Source organism: Phocoena sinus, chromosome 18, assembly GCF_008692025.1.
Source record: "Phocoena sinus isolate mPhoSin1 chromosome 18, mPhoSin1.pri, whole genome shotgun sequence".
In the NCBI taxonomy this organism is placed as follows: domain Eukaryota; kingdom Metazoa; phylum Chordata; class Mammalia; order Artiodactyla; family Phocoenidae; genus Phocoena; species Phocoena sinus.
The window spans coordinates 6,157,941-6,180,956 of NC_045780.1; the positions used below are offsets into that span (position 1 = coordinate 6,157,941).

A 23,016-nucleotide genomic window follows, 5' to 3' on the forward strand; every position below is an offset into this window, starting at 1 on the left:
AACGTAACCCTACAGTGGACCATAAGGAGGTGGTGGCTGGGTTTTGAGGAGATGACTTGCCTGGCGTTTGAAGTGTTCCTTGAATATATCCAGTAGCATCGCCTGCTGTGTCTCATGTTCTGGCATTTTGCCTTTAGGTGGATCATTTATGTAACCAGAAAATGGTTCCGTTTTGGGGAGGTTGCTGTAAAGAATAATTAGCAATTTTCTCAAACATTTTGAAATTCAGATATTATCACTTAGTTTAAATAGAATAGCATTTACAGAAATTAGTCAGCAGTTTTAAATTGTTGCCCTTCATTCATTCCATGTGAACTATTCCCATGTGGAAACGACTCTCTTTGTAGAGAGCTTTACCATTCCAGGGCACCTTCGTCATGTCTCATCTTATTTGATGCTTACGACATTCCTGTGAGGTAGGTATTAATATTAACTACATTCTACATGAGGAAACCCAGGTTTATAGGGCGTAAGAAACATCCCTCATAGAGAGTAAGCCCCTTTTCAGTCTACCATGTGTCGCAGATTGTCAGAGGTCTCCCAACCTATTCCTCAGGGTTTTCTATAAAACGAAAACAAACAGAATCACTCTAATAATCACTCTAATAATAATAATAATCTGTCCATGATTATTCATGTTTATAAAGACTGCAGTATAACTGTGTTTAAAATTGCCCCGTTGAGGAACATATTTATTTATTTTAATTATTTATTAGTTATAAGTGCATTACAAATATACAACTATAATGAAAACTGCACAAGCCATTTTCTTCATACAGATAATCATTTCCCCTTAAGTTCTGTCCTGAGGCCAGCCTATGAGTTTTGCCATATATATTTTTCCTATTGCTGTCTGCTCATGGGTTATGTCATTTATTATAGGAGGCAACGGAAAAGGAACTCCATGCCTATTTGAATCAGCTCTGCTAAAGAAAACACATGTTTTCATAGATCAGGCTGCTTATTTCCCTCTTGTTTAGAAAGTTTCGGGCTACTCTCACTTATATTACTGCCCTTACTGAATTTCTCCTTCCCATTGGGGCTGCATTTGCCATGGGCCTCGCATGACTGATTGCTTGTCCTCCTGCCTGAGTATCCGCTTTGATGCTCTTGTATTGAGTCATTGTGGAATTTACTTATGAACTTTGCAAAGTGGGTCTCAAGGTAAATTAAGATATCTTCTTGATATTCAAGCCTGTCATTTTACCCTTAGCCTTAGTTAACCAACCTCCCTCCCTCCCTCTTCCTCCCTCCCTCCCTCCCTCCCTCCCTCTCTCCCTCCCTCCCTCTCTCCCTCCCTTCCTTCCTTCCTCCCTGCCTTCCTCCCTCCCTCCCTTCCTCCTTCCCTCCCTTCTCCTTCCCTCCCTCCCTCCTTCCCTCCCTTCTCCTTCCCTCCCTCCCTCCTTCCCTCCCTTCTCCCTCCCTTGCTCCCTTCCTTCTTTTTCAACTAGGACCTAGGAAATACTAATGCCCTAACAAATCATGGCTCTTCAATTAGCCGCCAGTCGGAATAAATAATTCTGATTTTGTTTTTTACTTTGTGCTTTCTGTACATTATTGTCACTTCATTCCATCACTGCATTCTGAGATTATGAAAAGTCTTCATAAAGACCATGCTTATTTAGACCTGATGAAAGTAGCTGGATTTCCCACATACGACGTCTTTCCCTCTGCATCCACTGCACAGTGGTTGGGTTGAGTTGGGATTAACGCAAGGATTTGTGGAAGAAGATGGTCTCTAACCCACGCTGTATCAAAGAATGATCCCTCTGCATTTTCCCTTGAAGGCTGTGGCAAGATCTTACCAAAGTTCAGTGTCCTTCCCTGAGTGCCAAGAATCACCCGAGTGGGATGTGGGTCCCGTGAGCCCCAAGGATTCCTACCTGGAAGGAAGTTTTGTTATAACGTTGACAATAACTAACGTGTCAATAATGGTAGCTGCTGCTGCTGTTTCTATAGTAATTTTATATTGTTTTCATGAAATAAAAATCATTTCAGAAAATATGCAAGTCACCATTACTATGTCCCTCTGCTAGGGGACTAAATGTGTTGAAGAAATATGAGTGAGATATTCCTATGCTCAAGAAGCTTATCATTTAGTGCAGGGTATAAAAAAATCTACAAATAAGGAATAGAATGTGATAATCAGGAGAACAGAAACACAAGGACAGACTGCAGAGGGATTCATTGTAGCTGGAAGATTGGGAGTGCTCCTTGGAGGACTTGTGTTTGTGCCGGACAGCAAGGAATGAGCAGGTTTTGGACACATGGGGCTGGGGGAGCAGGGCCTTCCTAATGGGGAGAGAGTGGGGGAGATCTGTGGTTTGGGAACAGAGAGCGGTTGCATTCATTTGGGGCACAGGGGGTTTTAGGAAGAGGTAGTAGTTAAGATCAGTAAGATTAGAAAGATGGGCTGGACCCCCGATCGCGGACACCTTTGGATTGCTTCATTTGCTTTTCTCCCTCCCTTGAACATTTATAATTAAGTTTTTCAAAGCTCACAAGTATTATTATACTTTCTCAACAGAATCTCACTGTATTTCCTGAGCATTATTAGTATGGGGAATTGGTATCCCCTCCTCAGCAAGGCTGTTTCTACAAAATTACAGGATGTGTTTGAAATGTTGCTGTTTTGCTTTAGTGCTCCGATTTGCGTCGATCCTGGGGCCGTGACCTTAAGGACTCCTGTGGGCCAGGAAAGGAGGGCAGTGGGAACTGGGGAGCATCATCTCACCTCTAAAGCAGGGGCTGGTGAAATAGAGCCCACGGGTCAGTTTCGGTCACCACTTGGCTTTGTATGCGTCGTGAGCCCAGAATGGTTTTACATTTTTAAATGATTTTTAAAAGTCAAGAGAAGAATGTTTCATGACACGTGAAAATTATATACGATTCAAACTCCAGAGTCCGTAAGTAAAGATCTGTTGGAACACAGCCAAGCTCATTTGTTTATGTTTTGTCCACAGCTGCTTTAGTGCTACGGCTGCGTGATTTAGTGCTTGCGACAGAGACCATATGGCCGCAGAGACTAAATTTACTATCTGGTCCTTCACCTGGAGGGCTTGTAAAAAACATGAATTGCTGGACCCCACCTCCAGGGTTTTCTTTTTTTAATTGAAGTATAGTTGATTCACAATATTATATTAGTTTCAGGTGTACAGCATTAGTGATTCAGTATTTTTGCAGCTTATACCCCATTGTTACCTAATTATAAGACAATGGCTACAATTCCCTGTGCTGTACAGTATATCCTTGTTGCTTATCTATTTTATACATAGTAGTTTGTATCTGTTAATCCCATACCGCAGCTTGTCCCTCCGCCCTTCCCTCTCCCGCTTTGGTAACCACTACTGAGTTTTCTATATCTGTGAGTCTGTTCTGTTTTGCGTATCCATTCGTTTGTATTATTTTTAGACTCCACATATAAGTGATTTCATACAGTATTTGTCTGCTTTATTTCACTAAGCATAATATTCTTTAGGTCTGTCCATGTTGCTGCAACAACATGGACAGACCTAAAGAATATTATGCTTAGTTCTTTTGTAAGGCTGAGTAGTATTCCATTGTGTGTATATATATGTATATACCACATCTTCCTTTTTCATTTGTCTGTTGATGGGCACCTGGATTACTTCTGTGTTTTGGGTGTTGTAAATAATACTGCTATAAACACAGGGGTGCATGTATCTTTTTGACTTAGTATTTTCATTTTCTTTGGTTATATACCCAGAGTGGAATCACTGGGTCATGTAGTAGTTCTATTTTTAGTTTTTAGGGGAACCTCGTACTATTTTCCACAGTGGCTGCACCAACATTCCCACCAACAGTGTACAAGGGTTCTATTTTCTCCATATCCTCTCCAGAATTTATTATTTGTCGATGTTTTGATGATAGCCGTTCTGACAAGTGTGAGGTGATACCTTGTTGTTTGGATCTGCATTTCTCTAATAATTAAGGATGCTGAGAGTCTTTTCATGTGCCTGTTTGCCATCTGTATGTGTTCTTTGGAAAAATGTCTGTTCAGGTCTTCTGTCCATTTTTTTGATTGGGTGTTTTTTTTTTTTTTTTCTATTGAGTTGTATGTGAGGATTGAGAATTTGCATTTCCCATTTGATGCTGCTGCCGCCGGTCCTGGGACCACCTTTTGAGACCCACCGGTCTGTAGCAGTGCTGCTCAAACTATAGTATGCTTGGAAATCACTTGGGGAGCTTGTTAAAATGTAGGGTCTGATTCATCAGGTCTGGGGTAGAGTCTAAGAGTCTGCATTTCTAACAGGCCCCTGGATGAAGCCACGTATCCAATGTCCAAAACTGAAGCCCTTGGGCAAGTATGACTCGCATGGTCCTTTTTGCCTGGGATGCTGATACAGCCAAAGGAGCCGACTTCTTTTGAGATGGAGAAAAATTTATGTGAGTAGGTTGTGAGCGACTATTTGGGGAAAGAAAATTAATTGGAGCTATAGGATGTTAAGCAAAGAAGTATACTGGGGCTGTTTACAGTTAGTTTTCATTTTATGGGGATATTTAACTGCGTTTGCCACTTATATACATCTCTGAATAGGCAATAATAAAAATATTTTTACTTAACTAAATGTTTCTTTATTGTGATTGAGTTCACTCTCATTACTGTGGCTTATATAAGGTTTTATATTACTTTATGTGAGCTTCCTAATTGAGCCTTGAATGTGTTAATTAAAATTTCACTGGAATTTTATGTTTTGGGCATTAAGGAATATGGCTGAAAGGAATGTCTGCTTCTCAAAAGCCAGGGATGCTTTCAAAGTCCTGGCGCTCTGCTTGGTAGCTGCTTATTGATGGTTATATATCCTGAACTGAATTCAGGATCAGGGGCCAGACTGTTGCTTTGGGATGCATGGGCCAGTGTTGATTTTATAGAAGGTACTGTGGAGGAAAAAATTTTGTCCATGTAATTTTATAATTTTATTTTGATGAAGTACCAAAAAAGTTAATATCCAATGTGTTTGTGAGTGATTTATTCACTTAGAAAAGGAGTCTTCCAAGTACCTACCAGAGTTACAAGAGATCTTTTGGGCTTTGCAAAAAACTGTTTGTGCCTGTTGATGGAAACAAGTTATGAGTGAGCTCTTCTTGTGGACCTGAAGCAGCCTCCTACTTAAAAACATTTTCAAAGTATATTCTTCACATGTAAAGAATCTGGTGCCTCTGCACTAGTATCACCAACACCTCCTGGGTCTTGCCACTGTTAGTTAATTGACAATTTAAATGTTCTATTTAAGGAAAAGATGAGAAGTCAGTTTTTTGTTTAATTTTACTTTTTGTGTCTTTCATCAGAGAAAGGAAAATAATAAATAATTGTACGTATGCCACTGTTTTTTCAAGAAAGTACTAGAACCTATTAACATTTTTTTTTAAGCAAATGGCATGTATTGGCCACATGGTTAAATTTGTATACAGGATTTAAAGACAACTTTCGAATATTAATTTGTGGAGGGTAATGGGAGATAGGGACAATTTATGATTCTTGGCAACTCGAAATTTCAGTGGGTTGGTTGAGAGTACAGTTAGTTTTAAGTGTACTGTTTATGCCTGGAGGGAAATTTTCTTTAGAAATTCTAACAGAATTTACAGGCCATCTTTTTCTTGTTCAAAGATGACAGATCATTTTCACAGTTAGCATATTTATGCAATCAAAATTATTGAGCATGGTGTTAACTAATTTTCTTTAACAAGATAATTGTACTGTTGCCCTGTTGTCCAGGATTTAAGCTTTTTTCAGAGCTGGAAATTTGTGCCCAACTCCCTGAACAACTGTTTATTTACTGGCTTGTGTGGCTTACATTTACCTCTAAGCAAGTGATGTGTTACTGCATGGTGGGTAGGAGTGTTTTCAAATGATCGTCAGTTTCCTAAATCACTTGAAATCATCTCTCTGTTTTAAGAAGATAAGGCTCAGGTCTAGAGGGAGAAGTTACAGGGAGGCAGTTTTTGGTTCTGTATAGGAAGGCATTTCGTAATTCTTTAGGGCTGTTCAAAATAGAATGGGCTTGTCTCGTTAGGTAGTGACATTCCCTACAATTAGAAGTGTTCCTACCTGCCGGAGAATCTGTGGGTGGGATTCCTCTGTTAGGTGAGAAATTAGTCCTATTGGTTCCTAAGGTTTTTTCCTCATCTCAAGATTGCTTATTTCTGTAATCATAAAATTGCTGCTTCCCATGTGTTTAAATGTCAGAGGAGGAGGCTTTATGACTTTGTTGGCAACTTATTTCAGAGCACCATGGTAGACACGTAGCTTTCACTGTGATAATGTCAGCCATTGCTCGTTTCACAGGTGCGGCGGGGAGGAAAGGGACCAACTTTTCCTGGGCCTGCGCTTGACTCTATTATAACAGATGCCACTGTCCACTGCCCCAGCTGGAGCTTTTACATCACAGACTCAGTGCAGGTCCCGAGTACAGGTTGGTGGGGGGGTGGATTTCCTCCCCACTACCCCTTTGGGCGACCAACTTGTAAATCTTGGAAGTCACTTAACATCTCTAAGTTTCATTTTTCTTTCACCTTATGGGTTATATGTATATTTTAAAGGGTATAAAAGAGAACATGTGTAGGTATGTTTTGCTGAAAGCTTGCTTTCAGTTTTAGGGCTTGTTGGATTCGCTGGCAAAATAAGCGCTCATCTCACACAAATAAACAGCTTTAATCAACTCTTTAATGAAAAGTGATTTAACTGAATTTTAATATGCAATCATTAGAAGGAAAGGAGTAAGATTATTAGAGAAACATAACAAGGTATATACATCACCGAATTGGGCCGACCCCTACTACCAGATCCAAGCGGCAGCTGGGAAGTCCCGAGTAACAGCTCTCTGGAGCCCCAGTTGGGAAGGGTCCTGGGCCATGCGTCCACCCCACACGTGAGATTTCAGAATGGAGTCCTGGGGGCTTCCGTTTGTAATTCCAGGCCGCAAACTGATATTATCAGTTTGCAGGCAACAATGCAGCTCTGGTTCAATTGTAACCATGCTGTTAATTTCACCAGGTGAGTCACAAGATTTTCCAGACCCTGGGGGACTAGCCAGGTCCCCAGGGCTCAAGAAGTTCCAAGACCCACTCCCTTTCTTATGGTAAGTGCCGCTTGACTTGCTAGCAGCAATTGTTAGGTGTGCCAGCAGGCTGCGCAGTCCAGGCAGGGTCACAGGTCGGGCAGAGGCCTGCGTCTGCCTCTGAAGCCTGAACAAGACTGCTTTATTAATTTTCCCAACAAGGTAGTAGGATATGTATGTTCAAACTTTTTTAAAATGAGGCAAACAACTTGTTTTTCAATCTTGGCTGCATAGGACGGGGCTCTTTTTTCCATTTTATGGGAAGGCTGGCCTTCCCCAGGAAGGAATATTGACATCCCTTCTCCCATCCACTGAGTATGACCAGGCTTTCACGTTGAGTAGCAGGAATGTTTTTCTGCTGCATATGATTTGGACATGACTTTAATGTGTACCTTGGTTATTCCAAATGGGACCTACTCTCCTGCCTGGGGGCCCTGGATTTTAGTATACTTTTGGGTTTTCCCAGGCTCTCTCAGTTTCTAGCCCAACTTCTTACCAATACCTCACTCACCTTGTTATCTTTTAATTACAATATCCCATTCTATTAATGTTTTAAAATGTTTTAATTGTGGTAAAATACACATAACATAAAATTTACCATCCTGACCATTTTCAAGTGTACTGTTCAGTAGTGCTAAGTACATTCACACTGTCATGCAACCAAACTCTAGAACTCTTTTCATCTTGCAAAACTGAAACTGTATCCCCATTAAACAACAGCGCTTCATTTCCCCCTCCCTCCAGCCTCTGGCAGCCACCATTCTATTTTCTGTCTCTATGAATGTGACTAATCTGCACATCTCATACAAGTGAAATCACACAGTATTTGCCTCTCAACACCTGGCTTATTTAACTTAGTATAATGTACTCAAGGTTCATCCATGTGGCAGACTACGTCAAAATTTCCTTCCTTCTTTTTTTCACTCCCCATCACTAAATGCTTTATCTTACTTTTTAACATCTTTATTGGAGTATAATTGCTTTACAGTGGTGTGTTAGTTTCTGCTTTATAACAAAGGGAATCAGTTATACATATACATATATCCCCATATCTCTTCCCTCTTGCGTCTCCCTCCCTCCCACCCTCCCTATCCCACCCCTCTAGGTGGTCACAAAGCACCCAGCTGATCTCCCTGTGCTATGTGGCTGCTTCCCACTAGCTATCTACTTTACATTCGGTAGTGTATATATGTCCATGCTTTCTCTCACTTTGTCCCAGCTTACCCTTCCCCCTCCCCATATCCTCAAGTCCATTCTCTAGTAGGCCTGCATCTTTATTCCCGTCTTGCCCCTAGGTTCTTCATGACCATTTTTTTAAAAATTCCATATATATGTGTTAGCATACGGTATTTGTTTTTCTCTTTCTGACTTACTTGACTCTGTATGACAGTCTCGAGGTCCACCCACCTGACCACAAATAACTCAATTTCGTTTCTTTTTATAGCTGTGTAATATTCCATTGTATATATGTGCCACATCTTCTTTATCCGTTCATCTGTTGATGGACACTTAGGTTGCTTCCATGTCCTGGCTATCATAAATAATGCTGCAATGAACATTGTGGTACATGACTCTTTTTGAATTACGGTCTTCTCAGGGTATATGCCCAGTAGTGGGATTGCTGGATCCTATGGTAGTTCTGTTTTTAGTTTTTTAAGGAACCTCCATACTGCTCTCCATAGTGGCTGTATCAATTTACATTCCCACCAACAGTGCAAGAGGGTTCCCTTTTCTCCACACCCTCTCCAGCTTTTATTGTTTGTAGGTTTTTTGATGATGGCCATTCTGACTGCTATGAGATGATATCTCCTTGTAGTTTTGATTTGCACGTCTCTAATGATTAATGATGTTGAGCATTCTTTCATGTGTTTGTTGGCAGTCTGTATATCTTCTTTGGAGAAATGTCTATTTAGGTCTTCTGCGCATTTTTGGATTGGATTGTTTGTTTTTTTGATATTGAGCTGCATGAGCTGTTTATAAATTTTGGAGATTAATCGTTTGTCCGTTGTTTCATTTGCAAATATTTTCTCCCATTTTGAGGGTTGTCTTTTGGTCTTGTTTATGGTTTCCTTTACTGTGCAAAAGCTTTTAAGTTTCATTAGATCCCATTTGTTTATTTTTGTTTTTATTTCCATTTCTCTAGGAGGTGGGTCAAAAAGGATCTTGCTGTGATTTATGTCATGAAGTGTTCTGCCTGTGTTTTCCTCTAAGAGTTTAAAAGTGTCTGACCTCACATTTAGGTCTTTAATCCATTTTGAGTTTATTTTTGTGTATGGTGTTAGGGAGTGTTCCAATTTCATTTTTTTACATGTAGCTGTCCAGTTTTCCCAGCACCACTTACTGAAGAGGCTGTCTTTTCTCCACTGTATATTCTTTCCTCCTTTATCAAAGATAAGGTGACCATATATGTGTGGGTTTATCTCTGTGCTTTCTATCCTGTTCCATTGATCTATATTTCTGTTTTTGTGCCAGTACCATACTGTCTTGATTACTGTAGCTTTGTAGTACAGTCTGAAGTCAGGGAGCCTGATTCCTCCAGCTCCGTTTTTCTTTCCCAAGGTTGCTTTGGCTATTCGGGGTCTTTTGTGTCTCCATACAAATTGTGAAATTTTTTGTTCTAGTTCTGTGAAAAATGCCAGTGGTAGTTTGACAGGGATTGCATTGAATCTGTAGATTGCTTTGGGTAGTATAGTCATTTTCACAATGTTGATTCTTCCAGTCCAAGAACATGGTATATCTCTCCATCTGTTTGTATCATCTTCAATTCCTTTCATCAGTGTCTTATAGTTTTCTGCATACAGGTCTTTTATTTCCCTACGTAGTTATATTCCTAGGTATTTTATTCTTTTTGTTGCAGTGGTAAATGGGAGTGTTTCCTAATTTCTCTTTCAGATTTTTCATCATTAGTGTATAGGAATGCAAGAGATTTCTGTGCATTAATTTTGTATCCTGCTACTTTACCAAATTCATGGATTAGCTCTAGTAGTTTTCTGGTAACCTCTTTAGGATTCTCTATGTATAGTATCATGTCATCTGCAAACAGTGACAGCTTTACTTCTTCTTTTCCAATTTGGATTCCTTTTATTTCCTTTTCTTCTCTGATTGCTGTGGCTAAAACTTCCAAAACTATGTTGGATAATAGTGGTGAGAGTGGACATCCTTGTCTTGATCCTGATCTTAGTGGAAATGCTTTCAGTTTTTCACCATTGAGGACGATGTTGGCTGTGGGTTTGTCATGTATGGGCTTTATTATGTTGAGGTAAGTTCCCCCATGCCTACTTTCTGCGGGGTTTTTATCATAAATGGGTGTTTAATTTTGTCGAAACCTTTCTCTGCATCTCTTGAGATGATCATGTGGTTTTTCTCCATCAATTTGTTAATATGGTGTATCACATTGATTGATTTGCGTATACTGAAGAATCCTTGCATCCCTGGGATAAACCCCACTTGATCGTGGTGTATGATCCTTTTAATGTGTTCTGTTTGCTAGTATTTTGTTGAGAATTTTTTGCATCTATGTTCATCAGTGATGTTGGCCTATAGTTTTCTTTTTTTGTCACATCTTTGTCTGGTTTTGGTATCAGGGTGATGGTGGCCTCGTAGAATGAGTTTGGGAGTATTCCTCCCTCTGCTATATTTTGGAAGAGTTTGAGAAGGATATGTGTTAGCTCTTCTCTAAATGTTTGATAGAATTCACCTGTGAAGCCATCTGGTGCTGGGCTTTTGTTTTTTGGAAGTTTTTTAATCACAGTTTCAATTTCATTACTTGTGATTGGTCTGTTTATATTTTCTATTTCTTCCTGCTTCTGTCTCGGAATGTTGTGCATTTCCAAGAATTTGTCCATTTCTTCCAGGTTGTCCATTTTATTGGAATATAGTTGCCTGTAGTAATCTCTCATGATCCTTTGTATATCTGCAGTGTCAGTTGTTACTTCTCCTTTTTCATTTCTAATTCTATTGATTTGAGTCTTCTCCCTTATTTTCTTGTTGAGTCTGGCTAATGGTTTATCAATTTTGTTTATCTTCTCAAAGAACAGCTTTTAGTTTTATTGATCTTTGCTATCATTTCCTTCATTTCTTTTTCATTTATTTCTGATCTGATTTTTATGATTTCTTTCCTTCTGCTAACTTTGGGGTTTTTTTGGTTCTTCTTTCTCTAATTGCTTTAGGTGTACGGTTAGGTTGTTTATTTGAGATGTTTCTTGTTTCTTAAGGTAGGTTTGTATTGCTAAAAACTTCCCTCTTAGAACTGCTTTTGCTGCATCCCATAGGTTTTGGGTCGTCTTGTTTTCATTGTCATTTGTTTCTAGGTAGTTTTTGATTTCCTCTTTGATTTCTTCAGTGATCTCTTGGTTATTAAGTAGTATATTGTTTAGCCTCTATGTGTTTGTATTTTTTACAGATCTTTTCCTCTAATTGATATCTAGTCTCATATCGTTGTGGTCAGAAAAGATACTTAATATGATTTCAATTTTCTTAAATTTACCAAGGCTTGATTTGTGACCCAAGATATGATCTATCCTGGAAAATTTTCTATGAGCACTTGAGAAGAAAGTGTATTCTGTTGTTTTTGGATGGAATGTCCTATAAATATCAGTTAAATATCAATTAAGTGTGCTCGCACACAGGGTCCTTGGTGGCGGCAGCAGTAGCCTTAGCATCTCATGCCCGTCTCTGGGGTCCGGGCTGATAGCCACAGCTCGTGCCCTTCTCTGGAGCTCTTTCAAGCAGCGCTCTTAATCCCCTCTCCTCGCGGACCCAGGAACAGTGGCCTCTTGCCTCTTGGGCAGCTCCAGACTTTTTCCTGGACTCCCTCCCGGCTAGCCGTGGCGCACTAGCCCCCTTCAGGCTGTGTTCACGCAGCCAACCCCAGTCCTCTTCCTGGGGTCTGACCTCCGAAGCCTGTGCCTCAGCTCCCAGCCCCCGCCTGCTGAAAGATCAGCTGTTAACCTTATGGGGATTCTCTTGTGTGTTATTTGTTGTTTTTCCCTTGCTGCTTTTAATATGTTTTCTTTGTATTTAATTTTTGACAGTTTGATTAATATGTGTCTTGGCATATTTCTCCTTGGATTTATCCTGTATGGGACTCTCTGTGCTTCCTGGACTTGATTAACTATTTCCTTTCCCATATTAGGGAAGTTTTCAACTATAATCTCTTCAAATATTTTCTCAGTCCCTTTCTTTTTCTCTTCGTCTCCTGGAACCCCTATAATTCGAATGTTGGTGCATTTAATGTTGTCCCAGAGGTCTCTGAGACTGTCCTCAGTTCTTTTCATTCTTTTTTCTTTATTCTGCCCTGCAGTAGTTATTTCCAGTATTTTATCTTCCAGGTCACTTATCCGTTCTTCTGCCTCAGTTATTCTATTGATCCCATCTAGAGTATTTTTCATTTATTGTGGTGTTCATCGTTGTTCGTTTCATCTTTAGTTCTTCTAGGTCCTTGTTAAATGTTTCTTGCATTTTGTCTATTCTGTTTCCAAGATTTTGGATCATCTTTACTATCATTATTTTGAATTGTTTTTCAGGTAGACTACCTATTTCCTTCTCATTTGTTAGGTCTGGTGGGTTTTTATCTTGCTCCTTCATCTGCTGTGTGTTTTTCTGTCTTCTCATTTTGCTTATCTTACTGTGTTTGGGGTCTCCTTTTTGCAGGCTGCAGGTTCGTAGTTCCCATTGTTTTTGGTGTCTGTCCCCAGTGGCTAAGGTTGGTTCAGTGAGTTGTGTAGGCTTCCTGGTGGAGGGGACTAGTGCCTGTGTTCTGGTGGATGAGGCTGGATCTTGTCTTTCTGGTGGGCAGGTCCATGTCTAGTGGTGTGTTTTGGGGTGTCTGTGGACTTACTATGATTTTAGGCAGCCTCTCTGCTAATGGGTGGGGTTGTGTTCCTGTCTTGCTAGTTGTTTGGAATAGGATGTCCACCACTGTAGCTTGCTGGTCGTTGAGTGAAGCTGGGTGCTGGTGTTGAGATGGAGATGTCTGGGAGATTTTCGCCGTTTGATATTATGTGGAGCTGGGAGATCTTTTGTGGACTAGTGTCCTGAAGTTGGCTCTCCCACCTCAGAGGCACAGCAGTGACTCCTGGCTGCAGCACCAAGAGCCTTTCATCCACACGGCTCAGAATAAAAGGGAGAAAAAGTAGAAAGAAAGAATTAGTAGAAGAAAGAAAGAAAGAAAGAGAAAGAAAGAAAGAAAGAAAGAAAGGAGGGAGGGAGGAAGGAAGGAAGGAGGGAAGGAAGAAAAAAAGAAAGATAAAGTAAAATAAAATAAAGTAAGATAAAATATAATAAAGTTATTAAAATAAAAAAAATTATTAAGAGAAAAAACAAAACAAAACAAAAAAAAGGACGGATAGAGCCGTAGGACAAATGGTGGAAGCAAAGCTATACAGACAAAATATCACATAGAAGCCTACACATACACACTCACAAAAAGAGGAAAAGGGGAAAAAATCATAAATCTTGCTGTCAAAGTCCACCTTCTAAATTTGTGATGATTCGTTGTCTAAAGGAGGGAAGGAAGGAAAGAAAGAACGAAGATAAAATAGTTATTAAAATAAAAAGTAATTATTAAGATAAAAAAACAAAAAACGGACGTATAGAACCCTCGGACAAATGGTGGAAACAAAGCTATACAGAGAAAAGCTCACATAGAAACATACACACTCACAAAAAATGGAAAAGGGGAAAAAAAATCATAAATCTTGCTCTTGAAGTCCACCTCCTCAATTTGGGATGATTGGTTGTCTATTCGGGTATTCCACCGATGCAGGGACATCAAGTTGATTGTGGAGCTTTAATCCGCTTCTCCTGAGGCTGCTGGGAGGGATTTCCCTTTCTCTTCTTTGTTCTCACAGCTCTCAGGGGCTCAGCTTTGGATTTGGCCCCGCCTCTGCGTGTAGGTCGCTGGAGGGCGTCTGTTCTTCGCTCAGACAGGATGGAGTTAAAGGAGCCGCTGATTGGGGGCTCTGGCTCACTCAGGCCACGGGGAGGGAGGGGCATGGAGGGCGGGCCGGGCCTACGGCGGCAGAGGCCAGCGTGACGTTGCGCCGGCATGACGTTGCACCGGCGAGACGTTGCACCAGCCTGAGGCGCGCCGTGCGGCCTTCCGGGGAAGTTGTCCCTGGATCACTGGCAGTGGCGGGCTGCACAGGCTCCCCGGAAGAGGGGTGTGGAGAGTGACCTGCGCTCGCACACAGGTTTCTTGGCGGCGGCAGCAGCAGCCTTAGCGTCTCCCGCCCGTCTCTGGGTTCCGCGCTTTTAGCCGCGGCTCACTCCCGTCTCTGGAGCTCCTTTAAGCAGCGCTCTGAATCCCCTCTCCTCGCGCACCAGGAAACAAAGAGGGAAGAAAAAGTCTCTTGCGTCTTCGGCAGGTCCAGACTTTTCCCCGGACTCCCTCCCGGCTAGCCGTGGTGCACTAGCCCCCTTCAGGCTGTGTTCACGCAGCCAACCCCAGTCCTCTCCCTGCGCTCCGACCGAAGCTGAGCCTCCGCTCGCAGCCCCGCCGGCGCCGGCGGGGGAGCAGACAAGCCTCTCGGGCTGGAGAGTGCCAGTCGGCACCGATGCTCTGTGCGGGAATCTCTCCGCTTTGCCCCCCGCACCCCTGTGGCTGTGCTCTCCTCCGCGGCCCCGAAGCTTCCCCCCTCTGCCACCCGCAGTCTCCGCCCGCGAAGGGGCTTCTAGTGTGTGGGAACCTTTCCTCCTTCACGGCTCCCTCCCACTGATGCAGGTGCCGTCCCTGTTCTTTTGTCTCAGTTTATTCATTTTTCTTTTGCCCTACCCAGGTACGTGGGGGAGTTTCTTGCCTTTTGGGAGGTCTGAGGTCTTCTGCCAGCGTTCAGTAGGTGTTCTGTAGGAGTTGTTCCACGTGTAGATGTATTTGATGTATTTGTGGGGAGGAAGGTGATCTCCGCATCTTACTCTTCAGCCATCTTGAAGCTCCTCTTTCCTTCCTTTTTGAGACTGAATGATATTCCATTGTATGTATACACGTTTTTTTAATCTGTTCATCCATTGATAGGCGCTTGGGTTGCTTCCACCTTTTGACTGTTGTGAATAATGCTGTAGTAAACATAGTTATGCAAATATCTCTTTGAGACCCTGCTTTCAATTCTTTTAGACACATACCCAGAAGTGGAATTGCTGTGTCATATGTTAACTCTATTTTTAATTTCTTGAGGAACTGCTACACTCTTTTCCATAGCAGGTGTTCCATTTTACTTTCCCATCAGCAGTGCACAAGGGTTCCAATTTCTCCACATCCTTGTCAATAGTTGTTTTCTGTTTTGACAGTAGCCATCCTGATGAGTGTGAGATGATATCTCATGGGTTTGATTTTCGTTTCCCTAATGACTTAGTGATGTTGAGCACCTTTTTGTATGCTTGTTGGCCATTTGTTTATCTTCTTTGGAGAAATGTCTATTCAAATCCTTTGCCCATTTTTTTTTTTTTTTGCGGTACGCGGGCCTCTCACCGTTGTAGCTGTGTCCCCTGCATTGGCAGGCAGACTCTCAACCACTGCGCCACCAGGAAAGCCCATTTGCCCATTTTTTAATTGGATTATTTGGTTTTTTGTTGTTGAATTATAGGAATTCTTTAGATATTCTGGATATCAACCCCTTATCAGCTATATGATTTGCAAATATTTTCTCCCATTCTGTAGGTTACCTTTTCACTTTATTGGTTGTGTTCTTTGATGCACAGAAGTTTTAAATTTTAATGTAGTACAAATTATCTACCTTGGTGCCTTGCTTTTGGTGTCATATTCAAGAAATTCTTGCTAAGACCAATATCATGGAGCTATCTCCCATGTTGTCTTCTGTTTTATAGTTTTAGGTCTTAGGTTTATGTCTTTGATCTATTTCAAATCAATTTTTGTATATGGTTTAAGGTAAGGGTCCAAGTTCATTATTTAGCCTGTGGATATCCAGTTTTCCCAGCACCATTTGTTGAAGAGATGGCCTTTCCCCTATCGAATGTTCTTGTACTCTTGTCAGAAATCATTTGATCATATATGCAAGGGTTTATTTCTGGACTCTACATTCTGTTACGGTGATCCATATGGTCTTTATGCCAGTAACACACTGTTTTGATTACTGTACCTTGTAATAAGTGTTGAAATTGGGAAGCGTGAGACCTCCAACTTTGTTCTTCATTTTGAAGATCATTTTGGCTATTGTCATCTTTGGGATTCATCTTTGGGATTCCATGTGAATTTTAGGATGGAGTTTTCTATTTTCTGCAAAAAATGTCCCTGGGATTTTGATAGGGATTGAGATTGCTTCCAGTCGTGTTGGCATCTTAACAATACTGTCTTCCAGTCCATGAACATGGGATGTGTTTCCATTCATTTGTGTCTTCTTTAATTTTGTTCAGCATCATTTTGCAGTTTTTTATGAACAAGTCTTTGCCTCCTTGGTCAAGTTAATATTTAAGTATTGTATTTTTTGATGCGATTGTAAATGGAATTGTTTTTTTAGCTTTCTTTTCTGATTGTTCGTTGTTAGTGTGCAGAAATGCAACTGGTTTTTGTGTGACTTTGAATTGTGCACCTTTGCTGAACTTGTTCATTCTAACAGGTCTTTTTTGTTTGTCTGTTTGCTTGTTTTGTGTGTGGAATCTTTGGGGTTTTCTACGTATAAGAAAGAGCGTGTTGTCTGAAAACAGAGATAACTTTACTTTTTCCTTTCTGATTTGGAAGCTTTGTTTCTCTTCCTTGCCTAATCGTTCCATCTAGGACTTCCAGTCCTATGTTGAATAGAATTGGTGAAAACAGGCATCCTTATATTATCCTTAATTTTGAAGGAAAGCGTTCATTCTTTCACCGCTGAGTGTGATGTTCGCTGTGGGCTTTTCACATATGGCCTTTATTATGTTAAGGTAGTTTCCCTCCATTCCTAGTCTGTTGAGTACATTCTCTTAATTAAAAAAAATTAAAGCCAGGCACCATGATTAGGAAACCAAGATGAAGGATCTGACCTGGAGATAATATCGACAAACAAATGATAATAGTTGATAGAGCCTCTGCTACTGGCCAGGGTGGAGTGGTGTTTATTGAAGGGCAGGGCGTAGTGATGGAGCGTGTATGTGCAGCGCAAGCAGGTAATGCAGCTTTTATGTGGGTATGCACCAGTGGTAGATTCTAGGATGGAATTCGCAAAAGAATTCCATGAAGTACTTCTTATTCCCTGTCACTGTTACACTTGTTTTTCCTTTTGTAGAAAACAAAATTTCTGTACTTATTTTTAGTTATAGAAGTAAAACATATTTGCTTTAATATCTGAAGCAATTCTGTACAAAGATCATATATGGGCAAAGTTACTGATCTAATGTTCTTTCTGAACCAACACAACCTTCCTGAGATAATCACTGTTAATAGCCTGGTGTATAGCCTTCCAAATCTTTCTCCTTGCTCCAACAAATGTGTAAGCTTATTTATAAATATAGTGATACTTTGTCTTTATCCAAACAGAATATTTTTACACATTATTATGCAATTTGTTCTTTTAATTGAACAGCAGTTGGTGTATATCCCTGCAAATTGCTAGATACAGATCTAATCCGATCTCTTTAAAAAATTTTTCTTTTTAAATAAATATATATATGTGAGATCATATACACATTGGGTGTTCTTTGGGATTTTTTCTCTTTCTGTTTTCACTTATTTTTCCTCTGTCACCCTAAATAACCCACGTGAATTACCCTGTGTATATCCTCCTGTGCTTTCCTCTTTGCCCAGATAACCATATATGAACATATAAACTTACGAATATATAAGGATTTGGGGGTAATTGTTTACTTTATTAACTGGTGTCATATTAAACACACCTTTCTGTGTTAATTTTCCCGTTCAGCAAAGCCTCATAGAAGTACCTCCGACTCCATTAGTATAGTTCCCATTCATTCTGTTTATGGCTATAGTCCATGGTATGGGTATGGACCCATCTTTATTTATTCAACTGTTACCCTATTAATAAACATTCATTTTGTTTCCTTTTTTGCCGTTAGGAATAGCAGTGCAGTAAACGTATTTGTACATCTCTTCTTTTGCACTATTTTTTTCTTTAAGAAAATGTTATAGTAGTTGAGATCTCATCAGTGTATTAGCAACAGCAATTGCTGGATTGCTTCTAAAATTCCTGTAACAATTACACTGCCACCAGCAATTTATGAGTGTCTTTTTTTGACATTTCTGTTAGCAATAGGTGTTAATCATCTTTATAATTTTTGCTAGTCTGAATGGGAAGAGTGCATTTGCGTCGTTTTTCCTATGTTTGGTCTTTTGGAGCATGGCTTTTCTGCAAATTTCCTATTCATATGTTTTTGCACATATTTCTATTGAATTATTTTTCTTTTTTGTATCTATTTCTAAGAGGGCTTTCTACATGTTATTGATATTAGCACTTTATTTTAAACATTTTATCGCAAATATTTTTTCCAAATCTATTGTTTCTGTGTACACCTTGCTTATGATAGCTTTTGCTCTGTAAAAGTTTTAAAAGTTCCCATAGCAAAATACATCTTTTATGTTTCCTTGTTTTCAGAGGGAGATAAGGTCTCCACGCATCTTTAGGTTGTACACATAGTCCCCTAGATTTTCTCTTAGGAGCTTATGAGTTTATTTTTGGCATCTAGCCTTTACTTTATCTGTAATTTATTTTTACATGTGGTGTAAGAAAATTATTTTGTTCCAAATAGACAGCTGAAGTTGCCAGCACTGCTTTTAACTCAAAAAAATACTGAAGGGAGAGTTGAGACTTCCCTCATCAGAAGAGAAAACATACCATAACGGCTACTAGAGTGAGGCAGAACGGAGACTCCAGAAATATCCCGGTGCAAGTACAATTTTAATATACGACAAAGTGACATTTACGTTTCATTGGTAGAGAGCAGTCTATTTGTTTTACCCATTTCCTTAAAATTTCAGGGGAAGAAAGAACTTTCAGAGCGCATTCATTTTTGCTAACAATGTGGATGAATTTTTGTGCCCCTTGCCAGTAAGTTCTGCAGAAAAATGTGTAATCTTGACTCCAATTCCCAGTGGCTTGTCTTCAGTGTAGTTCCATGAATGTGACAGTGAAAGCTCGTTTCCTGGCTTCACTGTGCGTGCTGACACGTCTGAGTTAAGATCCCAGTGAGTCATTTCTTTTTTTTTTTTTGCTACGTTGGGTCTTCATTGCTGCGTGCGGGCTTTCTCTAGTTACAGTGAGCGGGGACCACTCTTCGTTGCGGTGCGCGGGCTTCTCATTGTGGTGGCTTCTCTTGTGGAGGAGCACGGGCTCTAGGCACACGGGCTTCAGTAGTTGCAGCACACGGGCTCAGTAGCTGCAGCGCACGGGCTTAGTTGCTCCGTGGCATGTGAAATCTTCCCGGACCAGGGATCTAGTGTTGTCCCCTGCATTGGCAGGCAGATTCTTAACCACTGCGCTTCTTAATTTCAAAGCATTGCAGATGATACAGACTGCTCAAGCTTTCTATCCTGAAAACCAAAATCACATTGCTGCCTTCCGTTAGTTTCTCTCCCGTTATCCCGTGCATCCGAAGCCTTTGGCAGCGTGTTCTAAATGAACGTACCTGGACTGGATCAGGAGGGGGAGGTGCTCATGCGTGCATTGATGTTCTCACTGTGGCCACCCTGGCAGGTGGCCAGTGCCGAGAGATTCTGGGTGGGGAGGTATCAGACTGGGCATCTCCTTGAAGACAGCACATCTCGTTTGAGTAGGGCCAGGAAGCACAGGTATGATTTTGAGCAGGTAGATATTTGGGGCCTGGGTTGGGGAGCGGCCTTCCAGGACCTCGAGCCACGGACGCAGACGTGTATGCGTGATGGTTTGGAGGAGCGGATGTGTGAGGAGAGGGAGGGAGTGATCAGGTTTAGGCAGGAGTGAGCCGAGTAGGGTCCTAGCACGAGGTACCCACACAGGGGGCTGAGTTGTCTCTGGAAGTGTCCCTCGACGGTGGTGGAGTATATCCAGAAGTCTCTTCATAGCCCTGACTTCATTTCTCATGTGCCCTGTTGACTGTCCCTAAAACAGCTACCATTTCCTGAGCATCGCCAGGTACCCGAATTCATCAGGCACTTTCTATACAAAAGGGCTCTAAAGTCAGTTGATAGATCCTGGTTTTGCGGGTAAGAAAGCTGAGGTTTGAGAGGCTGACTTTCCCCGTGTAATGGTTTCTGTGCAGCCGTGCGATTCTGACTCTGGTCTGCTTGGGTCCAAAGACTGTGCCCCCCATGCCCCCCGACACCGTCTCCTACCCCCATGTTACGTCCACGTGCCCGCCTCCTGCCGGGCAATGGACAGTTTTTGTGACGTTTCCCACAGTGTAGCTCCCATTATGGAGACTGCATCCCATGAATAATTAAATTGCCTTTAAAAATAAAATACGAATACAAACGAGAGGCAGACTTCTAAGTATCTAGAGAAGGCTTTTGTGTAGCATGGCATTTAAAGAAAGCCTTTATCTTGTTAGCATTACCCCACACCAGCCAGAGCCAGCCAGATAGGAGTGCGGTGGCCCACTTAGGCTATCTTTAATTGCTCACTATAAATAGCCTAATGATGCCGCCGTAAAAGGACTCTGATATGACTGAGGGGCTCAGTGTGACCCACATATATGATGGTTTTCTAGGTGTCTGTGTCCGGGAACATTGATGCTCCTGCACGAGATGGTTTTCACTGCTGAAATGTGGGCTTAATTTCCAAGCCAGTCATTTCTTACCTCCCTCCCTCCAGACGCCATTGTCCCCATCATTCCTGCCTGCCTGCATCTGTGGTCAGGTTGTAGTTGGCACTCTGTCACTCTCTCATCCCAACCACATTTCCACCACTCACTTGGCCTGACACGGACAGACAAGTGCCTACTGCAGCCCAGTCCGATGCCTTAAGAGGACCCGCACGGGCATGGGTGGCATGCTCCCTTTCTGCCTGGGGAAGCCATGGGAGCCTGGACGCCTTGCTGTGCTCTGGGCATTGATGAGTTTTCTTGATTCCAGAACAAGACCATCTCTGCCACGGTCCTCACCAGCCTTTGCCACCTCCACTCCCAGCCCCCCTTGGGGTTCTCTCTCTCCCCAGGTTGGATGTCTTCCATGTCAGTGCAGTGTGGCTGCAGCACCAGTGGTCCTCTGGTTTTCTTTCTGGCCCACCCCTGCTTCAAGGCTGGGCTCCCGCCTTTGTGTGGAGCATTCCAACAAGACCCGGAGTCTCCCCACCAAGACCTGTAGTTTAACTACCAAAGTCTCCCTTTTCAAAGACAGTGGACTCCAGTAGAACTGGAGATTTGAAAGGTCAGGAGGATTGCACCGAAAGGAGAGGGACTGGTGGGTAGAAAACATATAGAATAAAGACCCAGAGTCTAGGGGATTGTGTATGGCTAGAAAAAGAAGAAAACCAACACCAACAAGCCAGACACCATAACCTAGAATATTAAAGGAAGAGCGAGGCAGTGGGTGACGGAGTGTGGGCGGCAGTCATGGGGAGACTGGTTAGAGCTGGTGGGGACAGAGGGGAAGTGACCTTCTCTGCTCACCACCCCAGAGAAGATGCAGGTAACTTTCAAGACCTGGACTCTGCAACTACCTTTCCACATGTGCTAAAAACTGTACCACATCACACAAAGAACTCTGGATTCAGAGACACCGAGTTGTCTAGGCCGAAAATCAACTCAGTACTTTGGTTTACAGATGGCGGTAACTTGAGGGTAGTATCTGGTATCCTGTCCCTTCATAGAGAGGCCGTCTTTTCCTTGTAATAATAAAAATCAATAACAGTCATGATATTTGGAATTCATTGAATATATATATTTTTGGGAGGCTGCCTTGGGTCTTTGTTGCTATGCGCGGGCTTTCTCTAGTTGCGGCTACTAGTTGCGGGGGCTACTAGTTGCGGGGGCTACTCTTCATTGCGGTGCATGGGCTTCTCATTGCGGTGGCTTCTCTTGTAGAGCACAGGCTCTAGGTGCGCGGGCTTCAGTAGTTGCAGCACTTGGGCCCTAGAGCACACAGGCTCAGTAGTTATGGCTCATGGGCCTAGAGCACAAGCTTAGTAGTTGCAGCACACGGGCTCAGTATTTGTGGCACACTGGCTTAGCTGCTCTGCAGCACGTGGGGTCTTCCCAGACCAGGGATCAAACCCGTGCCCCCTACATTGGCAGGCGGATTCTTAACCGTTGAGCCACCAGGGAAGTCCCTGCATTCATTAAATATTTATGGCTCTTTTGCACTGTGGTTTTTCCTCTCTAGAGTTCATCAAAACTCAGTAATGCAGAGGATATTTTCCTTATACTTTACACTTTCCTTCAGATAACTTTCCAAGGCCACAGAGGTGAGTTTAGAACGTACAGCCTCTCTTGGGACCAAGTATTCTCTCTCAGGAGTGTAGATGGGCATGAGGTCTACAGTCTGATGTCAGGCGCTGCTTATGAATGCCATGGAGTTCAGGAATGTCGTGTTCTGTATTTTGTGATATGCGTGTGGGAGAAGGTGTGAGACTGAGCCCTGATGTCAGCCTTTAACCAATTATTAGCCTCGGCATCTTGGAAAAACATGCCTCTGGGACGTGTTCCCTGAGCACAGCACACTTCCTGAAACCAACAGGTGCTAGGACCGCTGTGTTAGAAGTGTCAGTTTTGGTTACACTCAAGCAGTAATGAAGTAAGAAAAATTTCAAAGTGCTTATTAGGTATCTGCGTTTAACTTGTTCCTTGTGCTTAATTATCCCAGTAGTGCGGCATCCTCAGTTTCCAGCTTGCCTGTGAACTCAGGCGTCCTTCCTGGGTAGTGGGTTTGTCAGAGGCACCAGAAGAACATTTCCCCGGTGGTCTGTACTTGGCCTGTGCCGCCTGTTTTCCCGCAGGCTTCTGCTTGCTTGATCTGACCTTGAGGAAGGTGAAATGAATGTTACGTACACAGCAGCACTTCATGTTATTGGAGACCATTTGT

At 42.0% G+C, this 23,016-nt stretch overlaps 1 protein-coding gene across 1 annotated transcript in view; it reads left to right on the forward strand.

Annotated features, from left to right (window-relative positions):
- Window positions 1-4,360: 4,360 nt before the first annotated feature.
- MTUS2 (microtubule associated scaffold protein 2) overlaps window positions 4,361-23,016 on the forward strand; it is a 415,310-nt gene continuing 396,654 nt past the window's right edge. Inside the window, exon 1 of the mRNA XM_032611616.1 lies at window positions 4,361-4,407. The gene's annotated coding sequence lies outside the window, so the exon portion shown is untranslated. The remainder of the gene's footprint in view (window positions 4,408-23,016) is intronic.